The sequence below is a fragment of the Nomascus leucogenys genome, chromosome 2 (assembly GCF_006542625.1).
Source record: "Nomascus leucogenys isolate Asia chromosome 2, Asia_NLE_v1, whole genome shotgun sequence".
Classification (NCBI taxonomy): Eukaryota; Metazoa; Chordata; class Mammalia; order Primates; family Hylobatidae; genus Nomascus; species Nomascus leucogenys.
Genome location: NC_044382.1, coordinates 67,413,198 through 67,426,456, shown reverse-complemented (window position 1 = coordinate 67,426,456; position 13,259 = coordinate 67,413,198).

The following is a 13,259-nucleotide window of genomic DNA, read 5'->3' as shown; positions in this document are numbered from 1 at the left end:
TAAAAATGTTTGATCATAAATAATTTCATTATTAAAGATAGTCTTTGTTATATATGTTCCCATGCCTATCTTTTATTAAATTTACTTTTCATGTTGACATTTTTAAGGGGATAATTGTATGTTTTTGTTCTTAGTAATATTGTTACCATATATTAATTATGGCATCATGCCGGGAACACTGGTAATGAAATTCTTTAGTTTTTCTACTTTAAGAACCAGCAATATGCTCTCTCCTTCACAACTAACAAATAGATGATCAACTTGGAGCTCTAAATTTATCCCCTGAATTATTTTCTCTCCTTCCTAATTTGTTCATAACTACCACTGATCTTGATTCACTGAAAAACCAGGGTACAAGAGTGAAAGTTGTTTTGGTTATCTTTGCCCTTTTTTAAGGAGTTTCTTGGAGGCCATATACATCACCAAAAACAGAAGGATGTGTAGGCAGAATAATGGTCCCCCAGAGATATCCACATCCTAATCCTGAGAGCCTATAAATATGTTCCCTTATAAGACAAAAGGGACTTTGCAGATGTGATTAAGGACCTAGATATGGAGAAATTATTCTGGATTATTTGGGTGGGTCCAATGTAATCATAGGGGTCCTTAAAAGTGGAAGAAGAAGGCAAGAGAGAGAGTCAGAGAAGACATGATACCAAAGCAGGGCTGGACTGATACTACATGAGAAGGACTCAATCCATCGTTGCTGATTCTGAAGACAGAGGAAGGGGCCATGCCTCAAGAAATCGAAAAGGCAAAGGAAACAGATTCTCCCTAGAAGCTCCAGAAGGGAATGCATCTTTTGCTGACAACTTCATTTTAGCCCAGTGAGACCAGGGCTAGACTTCTGCCCTACAGAGCTGTAAGATAACAGATTGTGTTGTTTTAATGCACTACATTTGTGGAAATTTGTTACAACAGCTATAGGAAACTGATACAAGTGGCATTCCCTGGGGTACCTTGGTATGAATCCTGGAAATCCCACTTACAGGCTATGTAGCAGAGGACAAGCTGTTTAACCTCTCTAAGCTTCAATTTTCTCATCTGTAACATGAGGATAATAGTGGTTATCTCACAAGATTATTGGGATAATTAAATGAGAAAATTTGCATAAAGCTCTTAGCCCAGTGCCTAGCACATTTTAAGCCTTTGTTAAAGGTCAGTTATTGTTGCCACCATTAAACCCTGTTGTGGCAGACTGGGGAATTGTTCACATTTGCCTGTGTCCTTCCCTGTTACAAGACCCTCACTGGCTGCCCTTTGGCAAGTGACTTCTAGAGTCTTGCTGGAGGTGGTGGGCACTTCTTGTCCCATTGTCAGGCTTGGCCATGGAACTGCTTTGCAATGAACTGTGAGCAGACATGAGCCAGGCCACATCCAAGGAGAAGTTCTGAAGCAAGCACACACTTTGGCCCTTCCTCTTGTTCTTTTCTCTTTATGATAAGAAAGGTATTTCCTAAATTATTAGGTTCCACCTGAGTCCTAGCTAAGAAGCCACATGGCACAGAGCTGCTGTACACAGCATGTAAAGTGAGATATAAATGTTTGCTGTTGTAAGTCATTGAGATGTGGAGGTTATTTGTTTTCATGGTAAAGTTAACAAACATACTCTTTATGGATACTGTTTAGAGAGTCACCAACTCATACAATGAAGCTCTATACACACCCTGCTATCTACAAAAACTATAATTTGATCATAGCTATCCTAACATCATATTGGTATTCTGTGACCTCTGGGTCCCTGACCGTGGTTAATTCAACCATACAAGAACCCTTGGTCCTACTTGGGCCAAGTAGATCCCCTTTCTCAAAAATTTGGACCTGTGACCAAGGGGCAGCTAGAGACAAGCTCTGCCTATGCCTAGAACTAAAGAATTTGTGGAGAATGGGAAATCTTAGGAATTATGGCCTGATCATGTTGGACTCTGCAGCTGGAGAAGCAGAGAAAGAAGAATAGAGATGTGACAAGAGGAGGAGAGGCTGCCTGAGACCACAATGGTTTTCCAATTCCTGGACTTGGTCTACCCTGAGATATGCTCCATGAGATATGCTACTCTGCTTTCAATAAATCCTTCTTACTACTAAAGTAAGCTCAAACAGGTTTCTGTAACCTTAAACTGAAAGCATCTTGGCCAAGATGAAGTTGTAGGTAGGAAAACTACTAGTCTAAAGTAAAAATTTCCATTGATGACAATCCCCAAAGCCATGAGCAATCAGTCTGCACATTACAGAGGGCCCAATCTTCCCTTTTCCCTGTCTGCCTAAGCCCTCACCAGATTCCCCATTGGTACAGAGGATATAAATCTCCACTTGCCACTAACTGAGCTCTTCTGGGTGGATGAGTCAGAACACTAGAAGAAGAGGGTTTCAGCACAGTTTGTTCACCATCAAACATATGTGTTAGAGTCCTGCTCTGTTTTGGACACCATGTTTGCAGAAGGAATACAAAGAAGAGAGGTGGTGGGGCATGGTGGCTCACGCCTGTAATCTCAGCAGTTTGGGAGGCTGAGGCAGACAGATCCCCTGAGGTCAGGAGTTCAAGACTAGCCTGGCCAACAAGGGGAAGCCCCATCTCTCCTTGAAAATACAAAAATTAGCTGGGTATGGTGGTGCACACTTGTAGTCCCAACTACTTGGGAGGCTGAGGCAGGAGAATCACTTGAACCTGGGAGGCAGAGGTTGCACTGAGCGGAGATTGCACCATTGCACTCCAGCCTGGGCGACAGAGCAAGACTGTCTAAAAAAAAAAAAAAGGAGACTCACCCTGCCATTTATATAGCTTAGTAGGGGATAAAAGGCTGAAAAAGAAGTTCAAAAGGAAGATTGGGGTTAAGAATCTTAGCCCCATCTCTGCCACTAACTGTGAAACTTTAGCAAGCCATTCACCGTCTCTGGCCTTCAGCCTTCCCATTTACAAAATAAGGGCCTAGGTTAAATGATCTTTACAGTGTTTTCCATGATGCCTGGCCCACTGGCACTACAGGTAAGACTCAGTAAGCAAAAATGAGCCACTGGATACAGTTTAAGCCTGGCTTCATTAGAATTATGTGGGGAGCAATCTAAAAAGATAAATGTAGAGTTTTGGAGCCTTAAGCCTCTGAGTTCTGATTCAGTAGTGCTGAGCAGCATCCTGGCTTGTGCTGATTCTGATGCATGCCAAATTTGGGAACCACTATTCTTGGCCATTATGAATTACCAGATGGAAATGTCTTGGCCATCCCTTAAGCATATAAGCAATAGACAACACGATAAGCTGATAAACTGCACATTCATTGTTAATACTTACATAGCAGTGTTGACATGGCATTGCTATGTGCCCAGCAGTGTACTGAGCACTTTACACATATTCATTAATTTAAGCTTCATAACACCCTAGGAGTTGGGTACTTTACTATCCCCAGAATGATTTTGATCATTTTATTCATCTCTTTCTTCCTTGATCCAACGATGAACTTTGATCAGTTCTTCCCTATAGGAAAGTATAATAATTGGAATAAATAATTTAAGTTAAGTAAAACGTAAAAGAAGAAGGCCTAATTTGGAAGCTGGCTGCCTTATGTTCCTGCCTCATACCCACACTTCCTTTGGGACTTTGTGTCTGTATCTCCCACGTCTCTGCTAAAGGGTGAGAAAAGTGGCCAAGACATGGGTTGTGCTTTCCAGGGGTGGGAGGATCTAATGCTAGGGAGATTCTAGTCATGAGTTTATTCTGCCACTGATTCAGTTGTCAGAGAGACTTGCATATTAGATGAGGTAGAAGAAATAACCCAATGGGATAATCTTGAAATTTTGTCATCGGCTTTGATATCAGATATTTACACCTTGGATAATTAATAATCTGTGAGCATGGTAACATAAGCCTCTGAGGATTTTATTGGATCTGGGGAGAGTTCTGCCTCAAGGAGGAAGAGTAACAAATAACAGTAGTTTAAACAACAAAGCATTCAATTATCTCATAGATTTAAATTTGGAGCTAAGTATTCCTGAGTTGATTCACCACTACCTCAGGGAATCCACATTCTTTTCATTTTTTCCATTCTTTTATTCCACTATCCTCCATGTGTAGATTTTCAACCTTCAGCTTATTACCTCATGATCACAAGATGGCTGCTATAACCCCAGGTGTTACAACCTAACATTACAACCTCCAAGGCAGGAATAGAACAGGCCCTTTCTTTCTGCATCTCTCTCTATAACCAGGGCAGGAAAATCCCTCTAGACACATCATTCCCCTTATGCCTCATTGGTCAGAGCTGTGTCACATGAATACTGTGATGGGTTGACTTGTGTCTTCCCAAAATTCACATGTTAAAGTCCTAATCCCTACTAACTCAGAGTGTGACTTTATGTGGAGATAGAGTCTTTACAGCAGCAATAAAGTTAAAGTGAGGTCATTAGGGCAGGCTGCAATCCAATATGGCGGGTGTCCTTTGTGAAGAGAAAAATTGGACACAGACACGTGGAGAGGGAAAATGATGTGAAGACACAGGGAGATGGCAGCCATCTACAAGCCAAAGAGAGAGGCCTGGAAGAAACCCTTCCCTCACAGACCTCAGAAGGAACCAACCATGCCAACACTTTGCTCTTGAACATCTAGCCTCTAGAACTGTGAGACAAGAGTGTCCTTTTGTTTAAGGGACCCAGTTTGTGGTACTTTATTTATTTATTTATTTGGAGACAGTGTCTCACTCTTATCACCCAGGCTGGAATGTAATGGCGCAATCTCTTTTCACTGCAACCTCTGCTTCCCAGGTTCAAGCAATTCTCCTGCCTCAGCCTCTGAGAAGCTGGGATTACAGGCACCTGCCACCACACCCAGCTAATCTTTGTATTTTTAGTAGAGACGGGGTTTCACCATGTCGGCCAGGCTGGTCTTGAACTCCTGATCTCAGGCGTTCCACCCACCTTGGCCTCCCGAAATGCTGGGATTACAGGCATGACCCACTGCACCCGGCCTGTGGTACTTTGTTACAGCAACTCTAGCAAGCTAATGAGGTCACCACTACCTAACGTCAAAAGATGCCATGAAAGTGAATATATAGTCAGCCTCTATTGTGGGAGGTAAATCTTTAAGCAGAACTATGAGAAAGAGAATGTCTACTGACTGGTTAACCAATGGTGACAGCTCTATCTTTGTTTACAAATCACAAAAATAGAATCTGGCTCAGTCAGAAAAGGAATATATTAGAATAATACAAGGAAGGGTTAGGAATCAATGGGAAGACTAGACAACCAAGCTTAGAGAAATGCAGAAAGCCAGGCAAGACTAGGGATCTGAGTAGCAGGGATGACATAATCCTCTTATCATGACTCCACCACGGTGATGTATGAGCTCTTAATATATTTTCTGCCCTTAAAATGCTTAGGATTTCAAGCCCCAGGAGAGCAGGGACCCACCTTTTGACCACAGGAGAAGAGCGAATAATGACATGATTTAAATCCAACGAAGACTGCACCAAACTGGAGACAGACAATTCTCCAAAAGGAAATCAAGAAATTATTTCTTAAAGGATTCAGAATAAAAGCTGGGAGGCCAAAGAAATTACATGTCCACTTTACATGTGGAAGACAGGCAATGGGTGCAGAAATTAGAGACAAGCAGGGCTTCCTTACAAGTACTGCAGGTTGTCCCACCTCCTAGGGATGAGTCCTCAGAGCCAAGCTCCAAGTCATGGTTAAACTACCCACACTTCTTACTCCAAAACTCCCAATCCCTGAACGTGATAATTAATTAACCAGTACCCTTCAGGGATTATTTTCTGATCTCTTCTAGTTCCTCCCTCTCCACTTCGGATCTTAAGCCCTCAAAGGATTAAATTAAAAAGCAAACACAAAAGCAATGGTTTAAATTCATCAGAATCACCCAATTTCTCCAGACTCAGTACCTTTTTCCATGCAAATGACAAAGAAAAAAATCACTTAAGTCTGTGTCAACGAGGTACCAAAACATTTAGTCAATTAGATCCAGTTGGGAAACAGCCTGTCACCCTGGTCGAGGGAGGAGAGAATCTGCCAAATTAGTTGTTTGACTGAATTGACGGGCTGTCTTGTTCAAAATAAGTCTTTTTTATTAAATGTTGACAGATCATAGTACATCAAAAAGAAAATCTACAAAAGCCACTTTTCATCTATGTAAACAGTAAAATCAAGGTGGCATATTGGAAATCTCTAAATAACACTTTGCCTACATAAAAGGGTGTAATTCTTTAGGTCAGAATAAATTAGGAAAGAAAACCTCCTTTTCAAGTAGAAAAGGATTGAGAGTCTAAATTATCGCAGACGGTGTGTCATCAATATCAGTATGATTTCTCACCACCTCCACCATTTCACACTCCTTACACAGTGACAGCCCCATGTACTGAGTGAGCACCATACTAAGTGTTCTCCATTTAATGTTTTATTTAATCTGATCAACAACTCCATAGGGTAAAGACTGCTATTCCCACTATAAAAGAGGAAACTGTGGCTTATGTGGTCTACATAGACCTGAACGTATACCTGACTTCAAAACCCTGGGTTTTAGCCCCTTGCTGGCGGTTCCCTTCTAAGAGTACTTAACTCTTCATTCCTGCCACATTATTGGCATCTTTCTCCTTGGGCTGACTCAAAAACCCTAGACCATTCTCTAATTGTTTGGGCTGAAAGAGTACCCCTTTTCATCAGCCTAACAGCCCCGGCCTCAAAATTCCTTGACCCGGGCCAGGCATGGTGGCTCACACCTGTAATCCCAGCACTTTGGGAGGCCGAGGCGGGCAGATCACCTGAGGTCAGGCGTTTGAGACCAGCCTAGCCAACATGGCAAAACCCCGTCTCCACTAAAAATACAAAAATTAAGCCGGGCGCAGTTGCTCACGCCTGTAATTCCAGCATTTTGGGAGGCCACAGAAGGCACATCACCTGAGATCAGGAGTTCAAAAGCAGCCTTGTAAAAAGCAGCAACTTTGTAAAACCCTGTCTCTACTAAAAATATTTTTTAAATTAGCTGGGCATGGTGGTGGTCACCTGTAATCCCAGCTACTAGGGAAGCTGAGGCAGGAGAATCACTTGAACCCAGTAGATAGAGGTTGTAGTGAGCCAATATCACACCACTTGTACTCCAGCCTGGGTGACACAGCGAGACTCCATCTCAAAAGAAAACAAAACAAAACAAAAATTAGCCAAGCGTGATGGCGTGTGCCTGGAATCCTGGCTACTCAGGAGGCTGAGGCAGGAGAATCGCTTGAACCCAGGAGGTGGAGGTTGCAGTAATCCGAGATCACAGCACTGCACTCCAGCCTGGGCAACAGAGCGAGACTGTCAAAATAAGTAAAATAAAATGAAATGAAATAAAATAAAACAAAATAAATAAAATAAAATAAATAAGATAATTCATTGACCCAGTATGGCCTTGCTTTTCTTTTTTAGGCTCAAGCCCACAGAGTCCAATAAGGTCTGCCCGCCCCTTTCTAACATTCTAATTGCCACATGCAATGTGGGTTCCAGCTTCTGCTGCACAGTCTGAGTGCTTACAAAGGAGAACTTTCACATAATAGTGTCTGACCGAGGGTGTCCAATACTGCCTTGTTTTATGTAGCTCAGGCATTGGGGGCTCTTTCTATAGGCACGATGGTAAGATTTTCATTGAATTGTCATTGACTTTTGTCTTATATTTATGACCATGTCTTCAACTTCTCCTTTAATTTAGAAAACAAGACCTGTGAAATACACCACAGCCAGCTCCTCAGTGGACTATCTCCTGCTACTTCTTATGATTTCTTGCCTTTTAGTCATCACAACCTCAATTTCTTCTTTGTGCAGTGTATCCAAACCCCAAAGGTGATCACAGAACATGAAGCAATGGTTTCTAATTAACCCTTTTCTTTAGGCATAATGGCTCAGGATATACATAGAACACTTTATAGCATGTGGACTTTTTATTGTTTGTCTTAGGATTATAACAGAAATTAATAAAAAGAAAAAATAAACTTCCCACAATCAATTCTAGTAAGACATAAAATTATTTTGAACAACTGCTTCAATGCAGGAATCTGTTGTTTTTTTTTTTAATTCTAGACCCCTATTTTTCAACACTTACCTCTTGGACAAGTGTTATGTTGATCCAAGTGCTAAACTTTTGGATCAGACTCAGAAGGAAAAGGAGTCATGGGAGAAATGAGGTTTGGAGAAGTGGAATTCTCCTGAAAAAGAAAGAGAGAAAGAAGGAGAAGGAAGAAGAGGAACAGGAAGGGGAAGAAAAGAAGAAGAAGAAGAAAAAGAAGAAAAGAAGAAGAAGAAGAAGAGGAAGAAGAAGAGGAAGAGGAAGAAGAAGAAGAGAAGAAGAAGAAGAAGAGGAAGAAGAAGAAGGAGGAGGAGGAAAGGGGAAAGGGAAGGGGAGGGGGAGGGGGAGGAAGAGGAAGGAGGAAGGAGTAGGAGTAGGAGGAAGAGAAGGAAGGAAGGAAAGAAGAGAGAGTGAGAAAGAAAGAAGGGAGGGAGGGAGGAAGGAAGGAAGGAAGGAGGGAGGAAGGAAGGAGGGAGGGAGGAAGGAAGGAAGGGAGGGAGGAAGGAAGGAAGGAAGGAGGAAAGGAGGGAAGGGAGGGAAGAAGGAAGGAGAAAGAAAGAAAAGAAAGAGGAGGAAGGAAGGAAGGAGAAAGAAAGAGAAGGAAGGAAAGAAAGAAAGAAAGAAATAAGAAAGAAAGAAAGAAAGAAAGAAAGAAAGAAAGAAAGAGAGAGAGAAAGAGAAGAGACCTTTGCAAGAGAGGCCAACCTTCTCTTCTTCTTTTTTTTAATCCTACCCATCTCCACTCTTAAAACTTAAAATAATATTTTGTATTTTCTGAAATTTTTTTTCTCTGAATTTATACTAACATCCCAAGACAAGGAACAAATAGAGGTATAAAACATGCTCACAGAATCATCTGTCCCGAATGCATCCCCAGGGCACTCCCCATGGCATTGCTGTTATGTTTGTGTCATGTTAGCAAAGGTTGAGAGTTTAGTCTCTAGAAAGAGATCCATTAATGGCCCACAATTTCTTGAATCTAACCAATGTTTCTTCCGCTTTTCTCCCTACCGCAAGATTTTATTAAATAGATCATTCACTTCATGATCCTTGGAAATTTAAAGAAATAATCAATCCTCCTGACTCCCAATTCAGGGGAATTTTATTAATCTATTATGCAACGTTTAATTTATATTACATGTATTATTTTGTATGCAAATAATGAGGCATACAACAAAATGAAAACCTGTGAGCCCAGTACCCAACATTTTCCACTATTGTAACTACCTGAGAGGTTCTTCCCTATCCCAGTTCCCCACCACTTGTAATGGCAAGATTTTTCATTGTTTTTTTTTTTAGTTTTTGCATGTGTGTCTTCCTAAACATATTGCTTAATTTTGCTTGTCTTTGAACTTTCTAAAAGTGGCATCATACCATAGGATGTCTCAAATGACCTGCTCTTGTCATTCAATCTTATGTTTAATCATGGAATACCGTGCAGCCATAAAAGAACAAAATCATGTCCTCTGCAACAACATGGATGCAGCCAGAAGTCCTAATTCTATGCAAATGAATACAGGAACAGAAAACCAAATACCACATGTTCTCACTTATGAGTGGGAGCTAACCATTGGGTACGCATGGACATAAAGATGGAAACAACAGACACTGGGGACTACTAGAGGGGGAGAGAATGAGGGAGGAAAGGGCTGGAAGACTACCTAGTGTGTGCTATGCTTAGTACTTGGGTGATGGGACCATTCATACCCCAAACTTCAGTGTGACACAATATACACATGGAACAAACCTGCACATGTAACCCCCTGAATCAAAACAAAAGTTGAAATTAGAAGAAGCAAAACCAAAATAGAATTTCAAGGAACAATCTTATGTTTCTAAGATTCACTCATGGTTGGTCTATGCAAATGTGATTCATTTATTTTACTTGCTGCATAATATTCCATTGTGTGACTATACCCCTAATTCATTTAACTATTCTTGTATGATGGATATCTGGATGTTTGAAGTTTTAGTTGCTCTAAATATTCTTTTATGTCTCCCAGTGAATACATCCAACAATATCTCTAAGGCACATACCAAGGAAAGGAATACTAAATAGTAGAATATGCAAATGTGCAATTCTACAAGATAGTGCCAAATTGTTTTCCAAAGTAGTTACAACAATTTACATCCCCATCATCCTCTGTGGCAACCTTTGTTTCAATCTTGTAAAAATTGAGAACAGTACTAAAAGAATGAAACAGAGGATGAACGTGGTTTGATGTAAGTTGGGAAACAGTGCAAAGGAAGATTGCACATAGAGGTGCTGCCTACACCAGGAAAGCTAGGCTAGAATCCTTTTCCTACCTGGGTCTTTAATCACTGCTGACCTGGCATAGTCCATAGTCACAGGCAACTGATAAAAAATCCACCATGGCTGCCTGGTCCTCAGGGCTCCTCCCACCCTCGGCTTTTTACCTGCTCCCTTGGCAGAGTCTCACAGTATCTGTCATTGGCTTTGTCCCTACATACAGTCAGTCAACAAGCACTTCTTGAGCACCTATCATATACCAGATACTGAAGGTATAGCAGAGATATGACAGGCAAGGCACTTACCCTTACATTCCATTAGATGGAAACATGTAAAAAACAAGTAAACAAAAAGGTGAGTCCAGATTGAGACTGTTGTCATGTACTTGATTTATTTCCTGATAACAGGTGAAGAGCTTGGGAAAAGCATTCCAGCCAGAGAGCAAGCACAAAAGCCCTCAAGCTGGATGGGACTGGTATGCCCAAGGGTCAAAAAGGATGGGCCGACGTGTTCTGGAAAAGGAGAGTGGTAAAAAAGGAAACTGGAAAAGCAGACAAAGGCCAGATGGTGCAGGGGGCTTTGTAGGCCAGGATGGTGACTAAGTAGCATGGGGTTGGCTGGGGAGAGGCAGAGAGATTCAAGTTCGATCCATCCACAGGACACAGAAGGAGAACTTGGCCAGGAGGGACAGGTAAAAAGGAGAAATGGAGAGGAGCATGTTCAACTGAAGATGCTTAACACCTTTAAAAAATATGTTTTATTTTATTTTAGAATGGGGGTACATGTACATGTTTGTTACATGAGTAGATTGCATACTGGTGGGCTTTGGGCTTCTGGTGTACCCATTCCCCAAACATTGAACATTGTTCCCTATGGGTAATCTTTCAATCTCACTCCCCTCCCTCCATCCCTTTTGGAGTCCCTAATGTCCAATATCAATATCCAAATATTCCCATCTTTATGTCCACGTGTACCCATTGTTTAGCTCCCATTTATAAGTGAGAATATGTGGTATTTGGTTTGTTTCTAACTTCGTTCACTTAGGATAATGGCCTCCAGCTCATCCATGTTGCTGCAAAGGCCATGATTTCATTGTTTTTTATGACTGTATACTATTGTATATATACCACAATTACTTTATCCAGTCAACTGTTGTGTCTTTTCTTTTTTTTTTTTTTTTTTTTTTTTTGAGATGGAGTCTCACTCTGTCACCCAGGGTGTAGTGCAATGGCACGATCTCTGCTCACTGCAACCTCCGCCTCCTGGGTTCAAGTGATTCTCCTGCCTCAGCCTCCTGAGTAGCTAGGATTACATGCGCCCTCCACCACAGCCAGCTAATTTTTGTATTTTTAGTAGAGATGGGATTTCACCAGGTTGGCCAGGCTGGTCTCGAACTCCTGACCTCAGGTGATCTACCCACCTTGGCCTCTCAAAGTGCTGGGATTACAGGCATGAGCCACCGTGCATGGCCATCTTTTTTAAAATAATAATTTATTTTCCTTTGGGTCGACATCCAGTAGTGGGATTGCTGCATTGAATAATAATTCTATTTTTAGTTCTTTGAGAACCTGCTTACTGCCTTTGAGCAATTGGTTAATGCTCAAGATCCATGTAATTCAGATTTTGCATTTCCCTGGGACACTGCTTCCAGGATGGCTGAGGAAAGAGAAAAGAAACAACAAAAAGAAAAGATGACTTCTTTCTCTTTCCACCTCGAAGTTTGGACCATCTCTCAACTATTGCCAAATGAAGCTGTGGCTTTAAGGGGAGATCCTGGACATGGGAATCATGGCCCCAAACCTGCTTGGTAATAATGTGACATATGGGCAGTTGTTTACCCTGAGCCTCAGGTTCTTAAGACATAAAACTGATGGTGGGAGAGACTAAGCATCTATTGCACATTGGGCATTGAACATACTTCGTCTCTTTAATCCTGAGAATAACGTTATTTTATGGATGAGAAAGCTGAAGCTAAGAGTTGTTGGGACCACGATGCTGAGATTCCAACCAAGGTTCAAGAAGGCTTTACAGAGCACTGCCTCAGGGATATTGCGAGCAGTGAGTAAATAAAAGTGTGTGAAAATGTTCATCAAGCAGAGTGTTCTTTGCAAACGTAAAGTATAATTACTTTTTCTACAAAACTCATTTTGAGTTGCTCCCCCACATACTTTCTACCCAATAAGCTATTTGTTTTTTCACAAAAGCTTCGTGCACTTTAATGAATACCTCTGTTCATATATTTCCTTTTGCTCAAATACCCTTCCCCCTCTTATCTACCAGGTAATCTTATATTTAGCTTTCAAAAGACTTGCTCAGAAATTACTTCCTCTCAAATCTTTCCTACTTTTGTCATGCAAGCAAGATTGATCACCACTTTTTCCAGATTCTGATGGTACCTAAGATATGGACTGTAGATGTAGAATTAGCTATTGCCCCACAATAATCCATTAACCACACACCCTAAAACTCTATGACTTCAAACAACAATGATTTTTTTCCTGCTCACAATCTAAGGGTTGGCTGGGAGTTGGCTGATCTAGGCTGGGCTCAGCTCCAAACCACACATTGGTCCAGTCTTCCTCATGAAAGTACTACTTGGAATTGCTCCATAGAAGTGAGCTCTTTCTCCAGTGGAAAGAGTTGTAGAGTCCAGTGGCAAAGGATTTAGAGCCAGGGATAGGTGAAGAGTGAAGGTGAATAACTCCATCTGTCACAAATACCTTTTAAAATGCTCTTATATGGGCCTGGCATGGTGGCTCACGCCTGTAATCCCTGCACTTTGGGAGCCCAAGGCAGGTGGATCACGAGGTCAAGAGATTGAGACCATCATGGCCAACATGGTGAAATCCTGTCTCCACTAAAAATACAAAAATTAGCTGGGCATGGTGGCCCACTCCTGTAGTCCCAGATACTCAGGAGGCTGAGGCAGGAGAATCGCTTAAACCTGGGAGGCAAAGGTTGCAGTGATCC